At 36.8% G+C, this 24,786-nt stretch overlaps 2 protein-coding genes across 4 annotated transcripts in view; both read right to left on the reverse strand.

Moving 5' to 3' along the window:
• The window catches only part of Atp2c1 (ATPase, Ca++ transporting, type 2C, member 1), a 137,133-nt gene that overhangs the window by 91,790 nt on the left and 20,557 nt on the right, over positions 1 to 24,786 (reverse strand). The window lies entirely within an intron of this gene.
• LOC106146894 overlaps positions 24,631 to 24,786 on the reverse strand; it is a gene marked incomplete in the record, with an annotated part of 1,786 nt that continues 1,630 nt past the window's right edge. Inside the window, 1 exon segment of the mRNA XM_013505737.1 lies at positions 24,631 to 24,786.

The following is a 24,786-nucleotide window of genomic DNA, read 5'->3' on the forward strand; positions in this document are numbered from 1 at the left end:
ATCAGATCAACCATTCAGACTTGTAACTAGGTCTAGACTCACAACAAAGGCTCACAACTCTGGCTGCCACTTAAAAATCACCTGGGGAGATTTTTTTAATCCCTATGGCCAGAAATTCATACCAATTACATCAGAACTCAAGAGAGATGGAGCACTGGAGAAAGTGTGGGTCTCAGGAGTAGGTACTTTTAAAAATCTGTCCAAGTGATAATTCTTCAGCCAGTGCTCTCTACCTACCTACCCATTAATTTATAAGAAACACAGGAGATACACTACATTAAACTATGGCACTTCAAAACAATGTGTCCAGCAAAGTCAAGGCTTTGCAAATTTCTACAGAACTTGATTGTGTCAACAAATAAACCACAAGACAAAGAAAGAAGCATTTTTAAATTAAGAGACGTTTAAGAGAAATTCAATCAATTAGTGTAAGGAGGTCTTATTTACAACTTTAGTTCTCTTTAGTTCAGTTTGGTTTAGCAGTACCAGGGCCTTCCCGTGGAGCAATGTTCCCAGCTCTTTTGTTTTTTAAGTTAGAGACAAGCCCTTACTAAACTGCCCAGGCTGGCCTCAAACTTGCCATCCTCTTGCCTCAGCCTACCAAGTAGGCTTGGAGCACAGTGTGTGCCACTGCACCAAGCTAAGCCTTAAATCAACTCAGGATCACAAGTTAGATTTAATTGTTCTGTCTCTTACCTCCTTAAATCTCAAACAGCTCCTCAGTCTTTTTCATGCTCTTATTATTTGTGAAAAGGGCAAGCAGGTTACTCTGTAAAATTTCCTCACTTTACAAATTACATTTGTGGTTTTTCTCATTTTTCTCATTAGATTCAGGTGACACACTTTGAGGGGGCCACCACAGAAATAATGCCATATCCTTCTCAGTACATATTAAAAGCTGTATGATGTTTGTTATGGATCAAATTGTGACCCCTTCCTCCTCTGAGCTCTAATGTGTCTGTATTTCCAATGTCACTGTATTTGGAGAAAGAGTCTTTAGGGAACTAATTAAGGCTAAATAAGGTCATATGGGTAGGTCACTAATCACCCAGGGCCAGTATCCCTACAAGCAAAGACAGAAGCATTAGCACACAGAGGAATGCTCCTGTGAAGACAGGTGACTGTCTTTGACCTAGAGAGATTTTCCTAGAAGCCAGCCCTGTCAGCACTTTAACTCTGACATTCCAGCCTCCAGACCTGTGAGAAAATAAGCTTCTGCTTAAGTCACTCAGTGTGCAGTGTTGTGGCACAGCAGCCCAGGCACACTAACACAATGTTGTCTCATCAACAGTGATGTTAACTCTGATCACTAAAAGTAGTATCTGGGGGCTGGGGATTTAGCTCAGCGGCAAAGCGCCTGCCTGGCAAGCGCAAGTTCGTGAGTTCGGTTCCTGGTACCGGAGAAAAACCAAAAAAAATAAAAATAAAAAAAAATAAAAGTAGTATCTGTGAGATTTTTCTACTAGCCAGCTAACTATTTTTGGCTCTGTACGTACATCTCTCTTGCAAGGAGATACTCTGAGACTATGTAAATATCCTGTACCTTATACTTTTGGTCATTAGATAACTCTTGCCTGGAACAATTATTATAATGATGGTTACTTTACAATGATGGATACCAAATGGTTTTTCTGATCTCATCATTCTATCTGATTTATTAAGTAAAATCTTACTATGAAAAAGAACTTGCCTTTCTCCCCTATTCATTTGTGTGCAAGAGTCTATACATACACATCTTTACTCTACATACCTAGGATTTCTAACTTTATTTTATGAGTATAAAATGCTTATATCATTCTTTTGTGACCTTGACTTAGGCTGGCTCCTAAATCTTTTTGACGTGTGCACATCAATTTTCAATTTCTTCCTTATTTGCTGACACAAAGGATATTCTAACCTTATCTTTGTATTTTCCCAGCCATGGCACTGAAATTAACCACTTCTCCAGAAAACATTTGTTCCTTTCATTGACACACAGTATTCAGAAGTCTTATGGCTTCTAGGTCTTCACAGCAGAGTTAAGGAGTAAGTATCTATTTTTATGCCTGTCTGTATATAAGTTAAAACACTTGTCAATTCCAGTCTAACTCCTTGGGGACTCATTCCAGCCTTTCCTTCTCCTTACTTGTAACTTCTTAAAATTAAAAAACCTGACTTTCATTAGCACCACTATGTTTTTACCTGCTCTATTTTCAACAAAAGTAGTATTTGAACACTAATCATACTGCTGTTTAAACCTGAGTATAGTATTTGCATATAGTTTCTTTGCTTAGACTTAGGTTTGTTTATAGTTAAGAACTTATTCCGTTTAGGACTTTTATCCCTCATCTCTCTCACCCTTGTTCACTGAGCATATAAACACGGCTTAGTTCCAATGGTCAAAACTATTCAAAACAGGTAAAATCTGAGAAGGGTCACACCTCCTCCTCCACTGCTTTCAATGCCTCTGTGTCTCTATGTCATAATTTCAGTTTCTAATATATTCTGCCCATGTTTCCCTTTGCACAAACAGCAGACAATGTGTCTGGTTTCTTATTTCTTCTTCTTTGGCTTAGGGTAACATAAATCTACAGACACTGTCTTTTTACTTAATATGTACTGGAGAATCGCAAGAAATGGTTCTTCAGACATCCCTCTCCTTTTTATAGCTGCATAGTATTCTACTATGCAACTCTACCACAGTTAGTTCAACCATTCTCCCCTGCATATAAATCTGCCAACAATGATCATGAATCATAAGCATTTTAAATACCACTGGAGGTATACCTTCAGGGAAATCTCTAGAATTAAAACACTGAGGACAAAAAGTGAACACACCTGTAGGTTTTTGTTGGATAATGCCAAACTCTCAAAATGCACTGTACTGGGACTAAACATAGTGGCACACAGCTCAAGTCCGGCCAGTACTGCGTAGCGAGTTTAAGACTACCCTTAGGTATGTGATAAAACCTTGACTGAAAAATAAAAAAGTTCAGAAGGTTGAATTATATATCAACTGCCCAAAGAGGAATGTAATTATTATGCATCAAAAAAATACTTAAACAAAAATCTAAAAAACAAACTTTCATCATGTGATATCAAAACTTACGAGACACAGCAAAAGTACTGCTAAAGGGGAAGGTCATAGTAATAAGATAAATCTCAATTAAACAACCTAACTTTACACTTCACAAAACTAGTCCAAAGTCAGGAGAAAAAGACAAAGATTTGAGCACAAATAAATAGAAAAACATTTTTTCAATAAAACTTAAGAGCTGAATTTTTGAAAAAATATGCAAAATTGACAAGCTCTTTATTAGACTAAGAGAAAAAAGAGACACAAAATCAGAAATGTAAAAGAAATACTACAACTGCTGTCACAAAAATACAACAGCTCTTAAGAGACTACTGGCAATAACTATATGCCAATGAGCTGGATAACCCAGAAGAAATGGATAAATTCCTAGAAACACACAACTTACCAATACTTAAATATGAAGAAATAAAGAATGTGAGCAGATCTATAAAAAGTAGGACTAAATCAGTCAAAAGCCTCCTGAAAACCACACCTGAGTTCCCAGCACTTGAGAGTCTGAGGCAGGAGGAACACTGTGAGTTCAAGGCCTGCCTGGGCTACACAATAAGGCCCTCTCTCAAAAAATGAAACAAAGTCTCAAAAGAGGAAATATAGATGCTTAACAATTACCTTTAAAAAGTTCAGCCAGATCCAGAGGTGTCGCTCAGTGGTAGAGCCTGGAGTGGGGTGCCTCTCAATGGAAGAAAGCACAGGACCACAAGGCTTCACTGACAGATTCTACCAAATGTTCAAAGAATTAACTGATCCTTCTTGAACTCTTTCAAAACACTGAAAGGGAGGGAATACTTCCAAATTTACGTGAAGAGGCCACCATTACCCTAATGTCAAAGTCAGACAGAAACATGACAGGACAACTACAGACCAGTGCCCATGCTGAAAACAAAGGCAAAAACCCTGAACAAAATACCGGCAAACCAAACCCAACTGTACACTGAAAGGACCCTACACCATGACCAACTGGGATTCATCCCTGTGATGCACAGACGGTTCAACATATTAAAAAAAGTATCAAGTAAACCAAGTGTGACAGCACACGCCTGTAATAGCACTCTGGGAGGCTGAGGCAAGAAGATTCCAAGTTCTAACCCAGCCTGAGCAACTTAGCAACTTAGTGAGACTGTCTCAAAAAAGAAAAAGGACTAGGGTTATAGTTCAGTGAGAATATCCTAGGTTCAATCCCTAGTACACCAGTTTAAAAAAAAAAAAATCATTAATATACCACATTAGTAAAGAATAAAACCACCTGATCCTCTCAACAGATGCAGAAAAGCATTTGACAAAATTCAACAGCATTTCATTATATAAATTCCCAACAAGAACAGAAGGAAAGCACCTCACATAATAAAAGTCACATATGAAAAGCCCGCAGCTAACACTACACTTAAGGCTGAGAAAAGAAAGCTCTTCCTGTAAGACCAGGAACAAAGCAGGGACTCACCACCTCTGTTCAACACTGTACTGGACATCCTAGCCAGAACAATGGAACAAGGAAAGAAACAAAGCCAAATCAGAAAAGAAATACTAAAACTGTCTCTGTTTACAGACAGCATGATTGTGTATGTATAGAAAACCCTCAACAGTACCTAGAAAAAGAAAACACCCCAAAAGTTAAGAACCAGTAACTCAGTTAAGTGACAGCATACAAATATCAACATGCAAGAATCAGTAATGTTTCTACACACTAATTAACTACCCAAAAAGGGTATTAACTACCCCTACCATTAACCCTGGAGCCACTGCAAGCCTTTTCACCAGCCCACTCTCTGCAAAACCTACTTCTTTTCCACCCTCAATAAATGTACGTCCTTCCTACCTTTACTGCACATGTTGTCCAATTCTTTGTTTAGGACACCAAGAATCTGGAAGGAAATTCTCTGGGACCCCAGAAAGCTGGTAACAAGCCAGCTTCAAAAGACAAACACTTTATTCCACTTCTATGAAGTATCTAAAACGGTCATATTCCCAAGAATCAAAGAGTGGAACGGTGTTTACAAAGGGATGCAGGGAGGGAGGAATGGGGAGCTCCTAACCAAAGGGCATAAAGTATCCGTCAAGCAAGACAAATGAACTTCACATATCTGCTGTATAACACTATCCTTACAATCAACAATAGTGTGCACTTAAAATTCATTAACAGAGCAGATTTCATTCCATGTTAGCACAACACAACAAAACACTCTCGAATTTTCACCTGATTCCAAGTTTCTGCTGTTTTTAATATCCAAGTAAATAAAAGAAGTATTACATTCACTTTCCAGTACACAGTAAGCAAGACTCAGAAACAGATTCTGACATTCATTCCCAACTGTTGTCTGTTAAATATAATTATAAATCATCTGAAGCCCAAGTAAGACTAAAGTCTTCCTTACATAAAATGAACAAACCAATTCAAAGAACTCACATCATTAATCTGCCATTTGGAAAAAAATGCCCTTTACTCAGTAGTCAAATTTATTCTTTGCAGAATCCACTACTGTTTCTAAACAAGACTTGTAGCTGCTTCAAGGACACAATCAGGGAAATGAATTCAGTCAGTACATACTAACAAAAGCCATGGTGAAAAAAGCCAATCCCCAACATGAGTAAGAAAGGCAAGCAAGAAATACCACTTCTGTGCTTTTATAGACAATAAAAAGATGAGAACTGAGAAGTCAAGTTACACAGAAAGCTGAAACATCACAAATTCAGACAGTCCTCCACTTCATCCATTTCAGGCAGTGGCACTAGCCATTTCCCTCCCAAGGCAAAAGAAACTGTTACTGCATGTGTGGTACACAATGGTTTACAAAGGCAAATTTTTAAAAAAAGAATAAAATATGAAATTTAAGCTCGTTTAACTCCACTATAAATAATCACATTCTAAGTTCATTTTCCAAATAGATCATTGTTTCCACCTTACTTTTAACATTCATATTTTCTAAATATCACTAAAAGGAGTATTACATAATAGGAGACCTTAAGAATTCTGTTAGCTATACTTAAATATTTTGCTATTTGTCATAAATAAGTTTGCTTTACGCAACTCAATGTAACTGGCAGGCCAAAACAGAACCTTAAAAGAACTTTTCTTTTAGATACAAGTGGATTCTCCAAACTTTCTCATTCCTCAGGTGTAGCTACCACCCACTCCTCTGGCCCAAGAAGATGAGGGTTCAGATGAAACAAGCTCAGACACACCCATTTTGTCTTCCCAGCACTGGTCCTTGCTATAGAAAACTCTAACACAACAGTACATAGGGACACGATGATTCACCTTCTTGGAGCTAGCTTTTAACAAAGCCTTCTTCCTTTTCACCAAAATAACTGGCCTCCTTTGATTTGGTCAGCAGTAAGCCAGTAACTAAGCGGCCTGTAACATCAACGCTACACTTCACATAAGAGCACAGCTCATCATTAGTAACTTACTTACTCACCACTGGATTTGGACTAACTCAGCGTGCCTTAGAGATGGCTAGTTAAATACTAACTCTGAAATGACCCTTCTGTAAGTGACTACATGGGGGACATCTACCATCTAGTTCTTCTGCCTGAGTGCCCAGCTGCACACCGTACACCTAACAGAGCCCACCACAGGGATGAAGGACAAACCAGATCCCAGGTCCTCAACCTGTTACTTATGAAAGGATGATCTGTCTTTTCTTCTGAAACAAACATGGACTTAAAAGCAGTTTTTGCCTAAAAAAAAAAAAAAAAAAAAACATGATTTTCTCATTTGGGCAGACACTATTACAGATAACTTCAAAGTAGAACAAAGCTTGGTCTTCATTTTGTAAAACTTTGGGCCAAATCTTTCTCAGCTCTGCATATAGGCATGTCAGTCATCTAGGGATTATCTGTGTAAAAACTGGCAAAACAAAGTTTATTAGCCTTAAATTTACCTATCCAATTTCATCATCATTCGTCAAGACTAAGGATAAGATATTCAGGATATGATATTCAGAAGGACAGTCAGTTATAACACAAGTCTCCATTATCCTAAAACCTAGGGTCACTGTGGATTCCAGCCTAGTTTCACAAAACTGAGATTGGCCCACACAAGAACCACCACCTCATGAGAACTGACCTGCCCCGCAAGTCACCAGTATTCCTCTGGCGCTACGAAACCAGAACTGAGTGATCAACTGGACCCCAGCCAACTACAACACCCATAAAACCGGTCTCATTGTGTGAATGGGCCAGTCTGATCCATCTCTTCAGAACTGTGCCCCCTTCAGTTTCTCATCCCTATTTTTTCTTTCCTTTGTTACAGCACAAGTTTGATGTTTTCAAACTGTGCTCCCCTTTGTTCTTTTTAATTATAGCTTTTATCTGTATATCTGTACTGTTGCTTTCATTTCAATTTCCTCATTACTGAAGCAAAAGCCCATGCTAGCCAATGACATAATCACTAAGGTTTCAGGCCTCATTCCTTCTATAAGCCTTTTTGTGAAGCCTCTTCATAGCCCAGAACCAGAAACAGGTTTTCAATAGGAGGGCCTAGACCTGCTGTCAGCATGGGTGTGGGATCCCAGCACTGCCTCTCAGGCCCCTGTGTAGAAATTCTCCGTGGGTTTTCTCAAGATTTGGACAGCATGAAAGGACAGACACCAGGAAGAGCTTGGTACTGTGGCTTTCCTCATAACAGCCCGTCCTGTTTGCTCCAAGGTGTACTTTTACCTTACTTTTTTCCTCTTAGTTGGCCAAGCTTGTTCTGCAGAGCCAGTTTCTCCCTCACTTTTCATGTTTACTTTTTTCAAATAAATTTTGTCACTGCTTAAAAAAAAAAAAAAAAAAATGATGTCTTGGGGAAGGTAGAAAGGAAGGGTAATCAAAATTTTACAACAAGCAAGTCATGCATTCTTAGACAAGTACTTGCATAACAAAGTATATCCCTTTATCAGTAATTCATAGCTATGTATTTAATTTTTTTGCTTTAACCCCAATCCTTTTATTAAGATATAACAAAACACCCCAAAATTATATTATAGTACACAAAATGGCCAAAAGTAATTCAGAATCAATTAGTAGTTTGAATTTTTAGTTACAAAACTGTGTAGCGTGAGCCTTAAAAACTAAAAATCAAAATGTCTAGCTATGACACTTTCACAGGGCACTTTCACTTTAAAAGGATGAACTACTTATTCTTAAAGAACTGCAAGTAAGGTGTTTTTATTATTTTGAATCACCAATTTAGAAGACTGTCTAGGAGTAGAGATGCAGCTCAGTGGTACAACACTCACCGAGCATGCACAACGCCCCGAATTCAATCCTTAGGACCAGAAGTAAAATAACTACATCTAGCAATCTAATTTAGCAATGTAATAGTTTGCAAATGTCAACACAGTAGCTGGAACAAGAATAATGGGAAAAGTAGCAGCGGTTAAGAAGAAGAAGGACACAGGAGTCTTCACTTTTTAGCGGCTCTGAGCCTGTGCTGACACTAACAGCTTTACTTGTATTACTTACCGTAACCCTCAGAAAATACTCTGAAAGGGGCATTATTAGTTTTCCACTTTACAGATGAGCAAATTAAAAATTAAAGAAGTAATTTCCCCAATATAAAAAGAAACTAACAAAGCTAGAAAGTAGTATAGCTAGGAACTAAACCAATGTCTGACTCTTAGAGACCTCTAACTATTATACTATAATTAGGTAGTACAAAAACATCAAAATAAATAAAAGTTTAAGACTAATTTTAGTATGATGAGACTAGATTTAAGATCCAAGAACAAGACTTTGTAACTAAAGCAAATTTGGTGCAGAGGCCTCTCACTCTCCCAACCGCGCCCTTCCCCCCACCCCCACCCCCACCTCCGTTTTCCCAATGCATAACAAAAAAAACTCAAAGAGATAAAGTATATGACTTTTTAAATTTAAGAAAACAAACTAAAACTAGTTTCTGTCTAAAAATATTACAAGGTTGCACAATTTCTGAGGCCAACAAGACATTTTATAAATTATGTCACATAACCACAATGTAAACACAAAGCTAAAAAGGGTCATTTCCCGCTAGGTAAACCAACAGTATCGCTAGTAACCCAATACCACTATGCGTGCTACTAGCCTGTGTCCTGCTTAATCAACAACTCACATAAATACTTGAATAGCATATTTATCCAAGATGACATCAATGCAAGGCTAAAGTTGGGCAGCTGTTCTGTCTCATAATGCAAACAAAATTTACACAAGCTTATCAGGCACAATCAATGAGTACAAGCAATATACCTCCACCTCCACACATATATATCAAATTTAAGTGTAAAAACCTACTACTCAAAAACCAAGTACAAAAAAAGTACTAAAATATAATACAGTATGAAAAAATAAAACATAATATGCTATGGTTTGAGTAATTCAGATAAACAGCAGGGTAAGGTAACCTTTCATTTTCAAAAGCTGTGGAAGTATTCTCAGTATAATTTTACTGCTAAAAAGGTAAACACCATCCTAACTATATTATAAAAAGAGAATAATGAACTATTTTATAATAATCCAAGCACATTTTGAGGAGTCCATATTCAGTTTAAGGCAAATTAGAGCCTGCTCCAAACCATGGCACACTATAGTAACATTTCTGCAAACAATGTTTCACAGATTAATCGGGGGAGTTAGCAATATTCGGCCTGGAGAAGAGTTACGAGTGTCAGATGATTCAGTGGATTTCAATAAAAGTTCCTTAAACAAAGGACACAACAGACAACTTCAAATATTTTAAAATCTGTTAACACAAAACATAACATTCTGCCATCTACCAGCATGAAAAGATAAAGGTTTTCTTTTAATCACAGAAAAACTTAGTAGGAGAGGGCACTGGTGCCATTTTTGTAAGGATGGAAAGTTGGTTCCCTCCAATGCTGAAGAGTCTAGGAGGGGTCCGACAAATTGCAGGGTCATTCTCGTTGTCTCCTTTTTTGCCTACAACACAAGTTTTTGGTGATGAATTAGTAACACCTTAGGGGACATACTATGAAATAACAACTTCCTACCTAAACATTAAACTCTAATGAGCATGGCCCAAACACAGACATAATCAAGTTTGCATGTAGATCAGTACTTAAATATTCCTCAATTGATAAATTACAACTTAGAACAACAGGGATAGAGAACTGACCTGGCATGCACAGGCCCTGCATTTGATCCCTGCACTATAATAAATAAATACTAACTCCAAACATCATATTAGCACACTCAAGTATTAAAAAATAAATTCTATTTTTCTCCATACTTGGTAATGAAACAGAACATTCTCAATATTATTAAATATTTGTATTCAAATGTAAATTCTAATCTATTTGAATAAAACAATATGAATATCCAAAAAAAATGCACTGTCCTATGGATACCAAAAGGAATTACATACAAATAAGCTGATAGTAGAAACAAATCTCTTATTCCAAAATAGTAGTTTTAATTATACTGTCATTTTAATGACTTATAAAATAAAAAATCTGTTCACTTCTGAAACAAAGAAAATAAAGTCAAGTCAAAAAGGTTTAATGAGCTCCCCAAGTCTACTAGTCACAAGTAAACTCTGTTAACTATTTCTATGAATACTGTCAACCATTTTCTATGCAGGTACGCATATGGTAACTACAACTTGCTTTATTCATTCAATATACCCTGACTGATTCAGTGTCATCACACAAAGAATCATGTGCCTCATTCTTTTTAATGCCTCATAGTACATTTCATTAAAAATACTGCCTTAAATTTTAATTAGTTCTCTCAAAGAGAAGACAAGGGGATATCGGGATCCTGCACACTAGCTTCCCCATAGCCATGCAGCAGACATCTTTGTTCCACCATGTGCTTCCAACAATATTCTGTCTTGCCACAGGCCCATAAGCAATGGTCTACCTTACCACATGACCATGCACTAAACCCTCTGAAACTCTCATGATTTATATCTAGATATCTACCTAAAGCAGTGATGGCGAACCTTTCAGAGACAAGTGCCCAAACTGCAACCCAAAACCCACTTATCTATCACAAAGTGCCAACACTAAAATCAAGCCTGAATACCGAGGTTTTAGTTCAGAAAAAAACAACTCATATCTTAAGATTTTTAGTCTTAAAAGAACAACATGTGTGGCACAGGTTCACCACCACAGCCCTAAAGCCTCATGTGCTCATAGGTGGGGCTTCTGGGAAGTGATGGGATCCTGAGGGTGTGATACTCATCAGTGCTGAGTACCACGCTGATGAATTTATTTTGTACCCTGACAGCTACTGTTAAACTGATCTCCAAAGAGACTGCATCAAATGAACTTCCAACAGTCAGGAACTTCTATTTTCCCTGTAATCTAGCCAAGGCTACGCAATACCACACATGCTAATCTTCGTCAATCTAATGACTGAAAAATTTTATTGTTTTAGTATGAATTTCATTACTGAGGTTGAACACTTTCTTGTGGATCTTTTGGCTTTCTACAATTTTTTTCTGTGAAATGTTTCATGTGCTCTTTTTTTGCCTACAAATTAGTGACTGTTTCTTATAGGTTTAGAAAACATTCTATAGGAAAAGAGCCCTTTGTCAATTGTTTCAAGTATTTTTATAACTGATTTGCAGTTTACTGCTCTTCCCATCTTTATCACTATGATTTTTTTTTGAGAGTGGGTCTTAATATGTTGCCCTTGTTGGCCTTGAACCTATGAACCTCCCACCTCAACCACACAAGTGCTAGGATTAGAGGTGTGGGTCAACTGGTCCAGCTACTCTTATGGTTTTGAGATTTTTTTCTCATGTTCATATTTTTAAGTATTCATTACTGCAACTTTACATTTTTTTCCTCTAAATCAGTAATTGTCCTTATACCATTAAATAATCCATCTTTTCTCCCTCAAGTTATTCTTTGTGAAGACAAGCAAAGAAAACAGGAATAAAATAAGTCTAACAAGCTTTTTAGCCATTTTATACAGTGATCTAGAGTATGGTGATACATACTCAAAAATTCCTTACATTGTACCTGTGTAAGAACATTGTAACCTCAAAGTAAAAGACAATTCAGTGCAGTGGACAAGCTGATTTTAAAATTCACATGAAAATGCACAGGACCCAGAACAGATAAAACAATATTGAAAAAAGGGGGAGGAGGGTAAGCTTCAGATCTCACACTCCTGATTCCAAAACTTACTACAGAACTAATCAAAGCATGCGCTACTGGCATCAGCATAAACACGTATTTCAATCAAACAGAACTGAGGGTCTAGAAATAAAACGGTGATTTAGGGCAAATCCAAGCACACCAGGTAATTTAACAGAGTCTTCTCAACAAGTGGTAGTGGAATAACTTGGAGAGTCCTTGCAAAGGAATGAAGCTGGATCTTTCTTCGTATCACATACAACAACTAATTCAAAATATATCGTGTGAGAACAAAACTACGAAACTGTTTAAGCTTAAATCTTCACCACCTTTAATCAGGAATGTTTCCTACATACAACATGAAAAGCACAAACAGCAAATGAAAAAATAGATAAAATGAACTCTATCATAATTTTTAAGGTTTGTCATGCAAAAGTGAAAAGACAACCACTGAATGGGGGAATATTTAGAAATCCTTTGTCTGGTAAGTGCCTTATGAGTATTAACGCAAAGAATACTAATACAAGCTTCTTTGTATTGTAGTACAAGGATAAGCATAGGACATACTTCTATCCAGTATCTGGTACAGAATATATACAAAGAATTCTTTTAACTCAAAAATAAAAAAGTAAAAGAAAGCAGCAAATAACCAAAATTAAAAAACAGTTATAGATCCAAACAGACATTTCTCCATAGATGATATAAAAATGGCCAAAAGCACAAGAAAAGATGTTTGCTATCATTAGTCATTAGAGAAACAGAAATCAAACTAAAACATAAAACCACTTCATACCCCTAGATGGCAATTTTGTAAAACAATAAACTGCAGAGTGTTGGGGAGGTTATGGAAAAATTAGTTTAATACCTACATTGCCAATAGGAAAGAAAAATGGAGTACTTGCTATGGCAGTTCCTCAACAAATTAAACACAGAATTACCACAAGTCAGCACCTTTCACACCTAAGTATATACACAAAGGGAAACCTATTAACACGATCTGTACATGAATGTTCACTGCAGTACTGTTTACAATTGCCCCAAACTAGAAACCACACTACCATCAACTGATGAATGGATCAACAAAATATGGTATATTCATACAATAGATTATTAACCATAAAAAAGAAAGCACTGTATAATACATGCTTCAATAGATAAATATACTAAAGTGAAAGAAGCCACACATGAAAGGTTACATATTGTATGATTCTGTTTATATGAAATACCCTGAATAAGAAATTTCAGAGACAGAAAGCAGATTAGTGGTTGCTAGGGCCTGGGTAGACAGGAGAATGGAAAGTGAATGCTAATGGGTAAAGGGTTTCTTTTTAGAGTGAAAAGACATGAAAATGCTGTGCACTTAGATTAAAATTCACACAATTTTGTGAATATACCAAAACCACTGAACTGCTCACTTTAAAATGATGAGTTTTATGGTAAGTGAATTATACCTCAAAGGAAAGAAAGAAAAAGGCCAGACTCTGCAAAATAAATGGCTTACCACAACAAGAGAGCAAGCATTCAGCCTATAGGTTAACGCCTGGTCTGAAACAAGCATCCAAAATGAAGGTTCAGCTGGAGCGCTAACTTCACGCACTGACAGTTATGGGACTATAACTGCACAAATTCCCACGTGTAGAAGATGCAGAACTGGAAGTTATAGCTGAGGAACCAGACAAGCAAGCCCCAGAGGATGACTGCCACAGCACAGGTCTTTTCAACCTAACTAGTATTAGGCAAAGCAATTAGAAGCCTACAGAACATTAAACAAATCCACTGTTTTTAAGGAAACCTCTTCACTATAGATAGAGGAAAGATATAGTCACCATTTACTTAAAACAGATTTAAGAAAATTAAAATCAAACGATGTAGGGGAGGAAACTAAGACAGTATACAAACTAACAAGCCTAATTTTTATTACAAATGAATATAATCATACAGAAGTAGGCAGGAAAGAACGCAAGTAACTTTGGAAAACAGAAAGCAAAAGACAAATATTGTACCCTAGTTTGAAAATGTGTTTTTCCTAGGGGAATGGGTTAGCAATTCTGAAACTACAGTACTTTTATGCATGCACACTAGGATTGAACAAGTACATCAATATTGATGTGGATGAGAACCAGATTTCTTACCTTTGGACAAGGAAGTAACAAGGACAGAGAAAAGGCTTACTAGGGAAAAAACTAGAATGAATTCTTATGTCAGGAGAACAAAGCTGACGGCATTAGTACATGCTCACAGTATAGACAGATAAACTCACAGACAGACAGATCTATCAATCAAAGTATGCATGTTACTAAATGCATTCTATGAGAGGACCTAGAAGCAATGACACCCTAATAACACTTAGCAGCCTGCCACTCACATCTTGGTCTCTGGATAACATGAATCTAGTGCCTTTGTAAAAATGGTTCACACCCTGGTCAGTGTAAACAGAAAAATATAAGATGAATTTACATCCTGTGATGTCAGAAAGTAAGTTTGTGCTCACAAAATGGTGAGAGCATTACTTTAAAAAGGACACAGGAACAAATCTGAATAATCAAACCTACAATGATTTCAGCAACAAAATAACATTAAGATTTTTTTAACCCACAAAGTTTTTAAAAATCCACACATTTCTGTAAGTAATTACACAATAAATAGAGGAAAAGGGACAGTACTTGTCTAACAATTTCCATTAATGAATATCATAGACATGCAGGAACAGAAAATTAGCATTAAGCAAACACCACAGCAATAACTGCTGCCTGCAAGGAGCACTGAGAGTTGCAAAAAGTATCCTATGAAAAATATGATACACAGGATATCTGCAGATTCAAGGTATCTCTCCACTAGTTGAAGGTATGTATTACAAAGGAAGTATTAATCATTATTACATCACAGAAACAAATTAACACATATTACTAATTTGAAAAACACATTTTCAAACTAGGGTACAATATTTGTCTTTTGCTTTCTGTTTTCCAAAGTTACTTGCATTCTTTCCTGCCTACTTCTGTATGATTATATTCATTTGTAATAAAAATTAGGCTTGTATTACAAAGGAAGTATTAATCATTATTACATCACAGAAACAAATTAACACATATTACTAATTACAAGGAAAGGTAACTACAATGGAGAAAACTGTCAGATACACACCACCTTAATCAAATGATCACATTTACTTCACCAGTCATAAGACACACTAATCACAGAAAACATCTGCCTAACTCAAATTGAGGGACCTTTTAAACAAATGACTGGTACTCTTCAAAAATATCAAGATCAAGACTCAGGAATCTGACAGATGGGAGGAGACTAAAAAGACAATGACAACAAATGCAAAGTGGGATCCTGAATTGGACTCTGGTCAGAAAACAAAAGACATTTTATGAATGGGAATTTTCTAGTTTTGATCATTGTACCATTCAGATGTTATCAGGAGAGGCAACTGGGCAAAGCGTATCTGGGAACTCTCTGTACTGTTTTAGTATCTTTTTATGAAAACCCAGGTACCTTGTATGTAAATCTAAAGTTTTTAGTGGATAATGGTTTAAAAGATGTTTTAAAAAAAAACTTTTTTCTATTAGATTTATACCCAAAAATTAAAGAATTACATCTGAGTTACAGTATTGCCACTCCGGGAAGAATTTGGCATTTTTTTTTAAAGGTGGGCATAATACCCTTTTACTAACGTATCAGTTGATACACAATTATTCAAGGTCTTGACAGAAATTTGGTATAAGGATGGGGAAATGGAGTATCACCTCTACATACTTTTTAAGCCTGCTAATTTTGTTGATATCCTACATTAAACATAAGTCTACTGTTTTTTAAGGCCTTCAGCTACCAACAATTATTATACCAGTAATATCAATTTTAAAAAAAATGTTTTAAAAAACTGTTAGATCTTTGTTAGAGGTATCATTTTTCTAAAAAAAGTATGCCATTAAGTTATTGAACTATAGTAACAAATGTTAGTCCTTCATCTCTTTTCCTAGTACAGTACTTCCATATGAACACTGACATTCATTTCATAAAGCTCTTAATTGGTAGGCTTAACTTATGGCAAGCCAATTTCAAAATCATTACTGTGGAATTCTTCATACTATGACTAGTAAGGTAGAGTACGGAGACCTATAAGCCCTTAAAAGAAGTTTACAGTCAGATACAAATGCATACTGCTGCAAACTATCAACTTTGAATCCTACAGGTTTAAGATGAATAAGAATTTCTTTGCTGCCAAAAAGGTACTCCATTGTTTATACTGTATTATTTTTTATTTTCAGTGGCTTTCCTCAAAGGCTCATTTTTCTAACCAATTAGCTGGTGAATAATATGTTTAAATAATCTTAGTTTAATATGAAACACAGGAAGAATATTATTTCTCAGTTCTATCTGCAATTAATAAAAGATTCCTTAGTAAGAGTCTAATTTTACTAAACTCAAGCACCTGTACCTATAGAAATTCCATTTTATAAATTAAGGTATAAATAAAGTAACCCAGTTTGTTTTGTTTTGTTTTGTTCCTAAATGGAAAAAGGTAGCAGCAAAGGATTTCCAGTGACTCCCAAAAAACTAGACTAGCACACAACTATATATATGTAAGTAGACATTATTAAACACTGAACTATGATTAGAATGCACCCCTGAGAGAACAGTATTAAAAATCAAAATGTAGAGTGTCTGGTCCCTAACATGCATGAAAGAACTGGCAGTAATAGCCACACGTTAAGAAAGAGAGTAAAAAGGTACTTGATAAGCAAAAGAAAGCCACCTAATGAGGACTCTAACAGTAAGTATACATGAGGAAGAGTTCAAACCTCAGAGAAATACCTATCTACTTGGAATTTTGCAAACTGACAAAAAAGGAAAGGGCATATTCCAGAAGAAATAATTCAAGACACTTCAGCCACATTGTCAAAGGATCACAAAACTGCTTTCAAGCAGTAACAGTTTTAAGAACAACAGATAGATGAAGTGGAGAAGAGAGGAGGGGAAACAAAAGTAAAAAGAATGAAGATGTGTTATGTACATGTACCAACTCCCCACAATGAAAATAACCATTATGTGCTACAAATGTGCAGTAATACAAAATTAAAACAGACAAACTCAGAAAACAAGAACAGATAATACTTAAAATGCATTTATAAGCTAAAAAGTAAAATTAAAGAGTTGAACCTCACTGACCAGTAGCTAAAACATTTACTCTAACTTTCAGACATTTTTCTCTAGTGCTAAATAATGAAATACTAAAATCCTAAGCCAAAGTAGACTCAAAAACCACAATTTGATAAAGCTATGAGAAAAGAATTAAGATTATAAAAATTCCTTTTGGACATCCAATTCCTCTCTCAAACAAATATGTAAAGCCTTGACATTAGAAATTAAAAGACGGATGACCAAAAGCCATTTCCCTAAATATGTTCCATTACTAAGGTAAAGGGAATTAGCATTTGCTTAGCAACTCTTTAGTGCCAACCCCTTGTACACACTCTGCTCTGTTTAATCCCAACAAACCTAAGAGTTGTCATAGTCTCTTCACAAATGAAGAAACCAGGGTTTAGCAGAATTATTTTCCCTGCTTTGGGCTAGAACAGTGTTTCTCAATCTTGGCATCACTGATCTAAGGGGCTAGATAATCCCTTGAGGGAAGAGACAAGAGGAAGGTGCTCATTTGTGTTTTGCCAAATGTCTACCAACATCTCTGGTCTCTGCCAACTGGATTCCAGTAACACTCCCACAGTTGTGACAACATCTCTCCACAGCATCAAATGTCCTGTAGGGTGGGGGTGTAAGATCACATCCAGATGGGAACCACTGATTTAAGAGAAGCTGCCAGTATTTTCATTCAAACAAAAATCCTAAGTACATACCAAGACTGTTCAAGCTGACTAAGGAACAAGAGGGATCTCTGCCCTTAAGAACTCACTCTGAACCCTCATTTTCTAACTCAACTAGTTTGACTGAAAACCTCTCCGCACACAGCTCCTGCAAGATATGCACCATGATCTACACACTGGCCTCAGCCAGCCCCCAAATGAACTCACTGCCCCCACCATCAGTGGCATCTCCACTCACATACATATGCTGGCCTGGCACCTTCTATATGGTCATTGCTCACGTGCTGCTGGCTTTTCCTAAAGGCAAAATGACTCTCTCATCTACCTCTACTCTCCATTCCCATCATTCTAATATAGATACAAACCCATCTCCCCTTATCTGTCTTCCAACCGATGAAATCAAAAGGACCTAGTATCTCTTGGCCTCTCATCTGAATTAAGGGCACATGAAAATACCATAATTGAACTATCAACTTCTAGGGTGGAGGGCTGGCAGAGCTAAAGAATAGTCAACAAACACACCTTTTTCTGGGGATAGAAAAGTAACTGGAATTCCCCATTTGGTAAGAGACACTCATTTCACAAGTCAGATGTCAACTCTCAATAAATAGCAGCCCTCACAAGCATTAATAAGAGGACCTAGCAAAGATTAGTTTGCATCCCATTGTAAAGCACTGTGCATGCTATTTCTTACACATGTGCCATGAACAGCTTTTGCCGCTCCAAGGAAACATAGAAATGACACTTAACAAAGCTAGGAAGTACAACTCCAAAGAAATCACAAACCAAATAGTAACTGCCGTTGCCAACACAGAAACCAAGATGAAAGCAGGTAAAGCAAACATTCTGCTAGGGAAACACTAAAGAGATAACCAAACAAAAGCTAGGAGAATAACTGCCAAAAGGAGACACACACATACATTTCATATATCACAAAATGCATCAATTAAATCACAGCATCAAAAGGCCAATCTATTTGTAATACAACCAGAGGCTCTGATTTAAGATGAAAGGAAATCCAGAATCCATTTCAGAGTTGATCTTGCCCTTAGGCAAAGAATGGTACTTTATTCTACTAATGTTCCTTTGGAAATGCTTTATCCTTTTTAACACTGAGCTACCATAAGATAAAGACAACATGAGAAATCCAATTTATAAAATTCACAATCCAATCAAAATTTACACATCACATCTTTAAAATACACTGTTCAAAAAAAGTGTTCAACAAAGGTGACATCCTAAATACTCCCTCTTCAGTAATTTCTGAGTTTTTCCTATAAAGGGCTGAACAAAAAACAACACTACAGAGTAGTAAAAATTTTCAGTATCTATGCTACTGTTGTTATTCTAACTTTATCAGCTTTCTTTAAATAAGTGGATAAATAAAAATAATTTCTACAAGGCTGCTTCAATTATCTAAGCAATTCCCTAGAAAGTCATGTTAAACTGCTGCATTTCCTCCTGAGTGGAGGGGGAGGCACACAAATTTAGGTTCACACTTATGAAATGACCAAAAATGTCAAACCAGAAGGACCTTACTTAAGCAACCAATTATGATTAACAAATATATTAGGTAACTCCAATTCATGCATTCTCTAATACCTGTAGACAAAAAAAAAGCAGAAACTAAAACTAAATTAGGTACCAGTTAGTCATCTGAAGGTAATGCTTCTAACCTATTGTTACTGTCCTACTTTCTACAACCTGTACCACAAGTTTTGCCTGAGCTAACTTAATTCAATATAATCAAGAAATTTCCTTGTAACTCAGATTTATACCTTTTTCAATATCAACTTAAAGGCTCCAAACAGAAAATACATTAACAAATGCATATAAACAATAGTCATAAAAATTCAAGAGAAAATTACTGTCCCTTTTAGCTTTTTTTCTGAGAAATCCTTTTTTCATATGAATCATGACATGAACCTGAGAGTTCATGCAACCATTTTTTACCTTACCGTGTTTTACCAACACTAGTCCATAAAAAGCACAAAGATAATTTATCACAACTGATGTCTAAAACCATTATTAAAACAATTTGTCTTGCTGCTGGGGATTTAGCTAAGCGGCAAAGCGCCTGCCTGGCAAGCGCAAGGTCATGAGTTCGGTTCCCGGTACCGGAGAAAAACCAAAAAACAAAAAAAAAAAAAAAAAAAAACAATTTGTCTTTTTAATAAAACAAATGTAGGTGTACTTCTTCAACTGATCCTTACCATACCTTTAAAACATTATATGTAAACTGGGCATAGACCTAGGGAGGCTGAGAAAGAACCATTTCAAGTGTGAGCTGCTCCTAGGCAAAAGGGCTAAAGACGAAACTCTCAATACAATGGCCCTAGGTTTAAGCCCCCTACCAAGAAAAAAAAAAAGAAATGTATTGCATGTAACAAGAATGTAATTTAAAATGTGTCAGCTAACTTTATCATCAAGCTAGTATTACTTCCATCTTTAAATCAAAATTTAACCTTGTAAACCCCCATGGTTAAGCAAGAACTGAGAATCAACCATAGGCCTCAAAGGTATGCTTCCTACAAAACTATTTTGTTGATAATGCTTCAGTTAGGGGATGGGGATTTAGCTCAGTGGCACAGCGCCTGCCTGATAATGCTTCAGTTAATAGAGCTAAATTCTGCTCACATTAAATGAATGATAAAAATATTAAGACAATATTTAGGATTTAACTGTCAGAAGGTTACTGCTTACAAATAACCTTTGCAGCATACTTCCTCTGTTAAAATTATTAGTTTATAAAATGCTGCCAAATACACAACCTGTTTTACTTTCAAGTCTATTCCAGAGTACTGATTAATAGCATTTTATTGACAAAATTACAAATATACTGTATTTTCCAAATCTAAAGACAAAATATTTTTACAATCTGATTTTCTATTTCCAGTTTAAAAAATACCATTAAGATGGTTTCTTTTCCTTTTTTTTTATCCTTGTACATACCCAACTACTCCAACACAATCTTTTCTTGAGACATACTTAGATGATTAACTACTTCAAGAAGTATAAATACATATACTACCATTTTCGAATGGCAATCAAGAGACTGGGTAGAGATTTTCTGGACCTATCAGCTCTGCCTGTACCCTCCCTGTATGTGCTGCTGAAGACAGTACTCTGCATGTAGTATTAAATTAACTGTGTCCTGAAATTCTTAACATTATTACATTTCTATCTACTAGTCAAACACACCTTAATGCAATAGTAAATTATTTCATGGGCATAAAATTTACGTTAAATTTTCTATGGGAAAGGCCATTATTTATTCCAAAGAATGAATCCACTACTGGGCACAAATATTATTTGCAAAATTCCCTCGTACATTTTCTAGAAAACCATTCCTTGAAACATGCTGACAATCTTTAAAAATCAGAAGAAGAGGTATTTACATGTGCATCTTAGATCACTATGTGTAACTATTTAGACTTAAGAAGCAGGAGTTCAGCCTAGACTGTATGGCCAGACCCCCATTTTAGAAAGGCAGAGAAGGAAATGTTAAAGAATCTGGATAAAATCCAAACTCATAAATGGATGATTAGGCCCAAACCATTAAATTAACACATCAAACGTTCCTAGTGACTGGCAGGAAGCATTCATGAAGCATCCTGGAATCTACAGCTTTTTAAAGCCTAAATGGGTCCCGGAAGAAAAGTCCAGAGGTCTAAACAAGTGCCAAAGAAAATACCACTGTTGAAGGTAAGTACAGGAATGAAGCCATTTCTTCTTGTAATGTGACCATTGCAAATATGATCCACTACCTGAGAAACTTCATGGTGATGCTCCAGGGCGCCACTATCAATTCTACACTGTTCATCCCTGTAGTTAAAACTTATACGCACACTTACTGAAGGACTGTGTTTCTAGAAAACAGCATCATTCAATCACTTTTGAAAGCTGTGTGTCAACCACTACTCTGGCCATTTAGCATAAAAGGCTTCATTTATTACTCACACCAACCCTCCCAGAGGGCATCATCTCATTTACAGATGACTAAACTCAGAAGCTAAGAAAGCTTAGAAGTGAACTTCTCAGATTTTTAGGAGATAAGAAAATTACCTTTCTACACTGGCTCCTGGCTTCTTGGTAGAACCCTTCCTTTTTCTGTATACTTAACACACTAACACTATAGAAAACTCCTCACCGAACTCCTCCCATCAGTGAACTGAACTATGACTACTTCCTCCAGAGTATTCTGGCCATTGCTGTTCTCCCTTCCAGTGTTCAACAGACGCAACATGTACGCCAGGTCGCGTATCAGTATGGCTCCACAGGGGGCTAGACTATTTATAATTAATGCTTACTGAGCACTTACTGTATGCCAGATGCTTTAAATGCTTACAACCACTTCATAAGGCACGTTCTATCATTACCCTTATTTTTATAAATAAAGAAATTGAAGCATACAAAGCTTTAAAAATTTGCACAAGGCCAAATAATGTTAAGTGGAGATCCATCAATCAAATCATACTTCCTGACCGCATAACCCACGCTCTTAAACTGTATCCTTTCTCCCTCTCAAGCCAATTTATACAGGGTTTCTCATTTGATGCTCACAATTTTGGGAGCTAAACATTATATACCTCAGTTTACAGACAAGGAAATGGAAGCTCAAAAAAGTGAAATAATGCGCTGACAGTAGTTAAGCATTTAAGTAGTAAGAACAAGATTTGAGCACATTTTTGCTTCACACTTTCAAGGTGTTAACACTGTATTACATCAAAGGAGGGCACACACTATGAAAGATAAGAAGTAGCAATCTATGTATTTCAGATGGCCAATCACTTTTGAAAATTTCTAGGCTAGATATGAGCTCTTTTTAGATGACATTTTTATGTCTAAACATGAAGAAAGGAAAAGACATGTCAAGATAGCAAGAAAGTGACAAAAATGCTCTAATGATGATTAAAAATAATGGGGCAGAAAGCTCTACAAGTTTTTAAGACACGTATAATCTTTTATTATGAAGCCACATCGTTCATTTTTGGCCATAAAATATCGACACAGGCATGCGCTACACTATCTCACACCTACCCACCTCCCACCTCAACAGATAGCTTTATTACTCATGCTCTTCTTCCAAAAACATCAAAAAGAACACCAAGCTGGGTGTAGTGGCATAGGTCTGTAATTCCAGTACTGGGGAAGCTGAGGCAGAAGGATTCTGAATTCGAGGGCATCTTGGGGTACACAGTAAATTTAAGCCAGCCTATACCATAGCAAGACCCTAGGGTTGGGGGGAGAGATAGAAAAAATGAACAGCTGAGAATCCACCTACTGTAGGCTATTCTCTTTTAAATATGGCAATATTTTGAAAATGAAGCTCACAAATGTACATTAAGTTTCAGATGTTACTGATGTTTCTACCAAGAATAGGTATATGAATGCATTTAATATTATCTCATGCAAAATAGATTTCCCTTTCTTACATACATAAACCAAAAGGGGAAAAAGCTCAGAGAAGCAATTTTTCACATCACTAGCCAAAAACATAACTGCTTGGAAATGCTGTTTCCCAAGACCCAATTAGACAGTGTAACTCCTCCGTAGTTATACAAACTGGTTATTTCAGAAAATGTCTCCCACCAATTATCTATACAGAGTAAAATTGGGCAATATAATCAGGCCTCTCATCAGATTTCTTACATATCCAGGGGTTTCAGATAGCAAAGCACATTACTGAATCTCAAAGAAATGCCTATTTTAAAATTACCAGTCCTTAGACAATCAAGTTTACATCCTCAACAACCAAAAAACAAATTAGAGGCAGCCAGCAGCTCAGTTACAGCTCTTTGTACCAGATAAAGATTTTTAAAATCAAAAACTCAAGAGAAAAACTGTAATATGTTAAGCATCTTTTATAGCATCCTTAACACAGTTAAAAAAGAAGAAGAGGGGAAAGGGATTCTCACACAATCCAGAACTCGATCCAAAGAGTAAATCTGACTGTTCAGTAGAGAAAACGATAATTCGGAGTTGTCCATCAATTTCTAAAAATTACCAGTGCTATGCATACGAAACATTAACTATATTAAGAAGACTAAAAGAATTAACATGTCAATGCTAATCCAACGCGTGCAAAGTGTACCGTGGACAAACAGGTTCCACTGTCAACCTCTTCCTATATGATGTTTTGCAACAGGGCGGAACTTGAAGGAAGATCACCTCACAGGAGCTCATTAAATTCGGACTTGATTTTTGTGGATTTGAAAATGTCTTTTTCTCCAAACGTAGCGATAAACCCGTTTTTTCATAAATGAATTCAGTCACACATCAAGGCAAGGCTCGATGTGCAAATATAGAGATGAGATCTTTCCCTTTCCACTCCTCTCTTCCCAGGCGATCCCTCCCCAACAGCTCTGTGAACATACACAGATGCTATCTAAAATGAAAACTTCCCTTGCATTCCCCAAGCTAAAGGAAATGGGAATTTCCTAGGAAAGCAGAATCCAGCTCTCACCCACACAACCCTAATCCCCGAAACACCCACGTTCCCAAACAAACGCTGGATATTCTTAGAAAACAAACCCTCGGTCGGGCACCTCACATACAAAAAAAAATCGGGAAAACAAAAAGGTGGGCAAAGAAAGGCAACTTAAAAGCACACCGCCACACCCTCAAGTCCGCCTCGCGGCTCGTCCGCCCGGCCTTTACCTTCATTTTCCATCGAAACTGCACCGGGCTGCTGGCTACAGAGTCTCTAGCGCCGGCCGCGGCCGCCCTGGGAGCGCAGAGGGGCAGGGCCGGGAAGAGCTGCCCCGGAACCCCGGGCTGTCACCCCGCGCCCGGCCTGGCGTCGCGCGGCCGCTCCCGC

This window comes from Chinchilla lanigera, unplaced genomic scaffold (genome assembly GCF_000276665.1).
Source record: "Chinchilla lanigera isolate Chin_1 unplaced genomic scaffold, ChiLan1.0 scaffold00100, whole genome shotgun sequence".
NCBI classification, from domain to species: domain Eukaryota; kingdom Metazoa; phylum Chordata; class Mammalia; order Rodentia; family Chinchillidae; genus Chinchilla; species Chinchilla lanigera.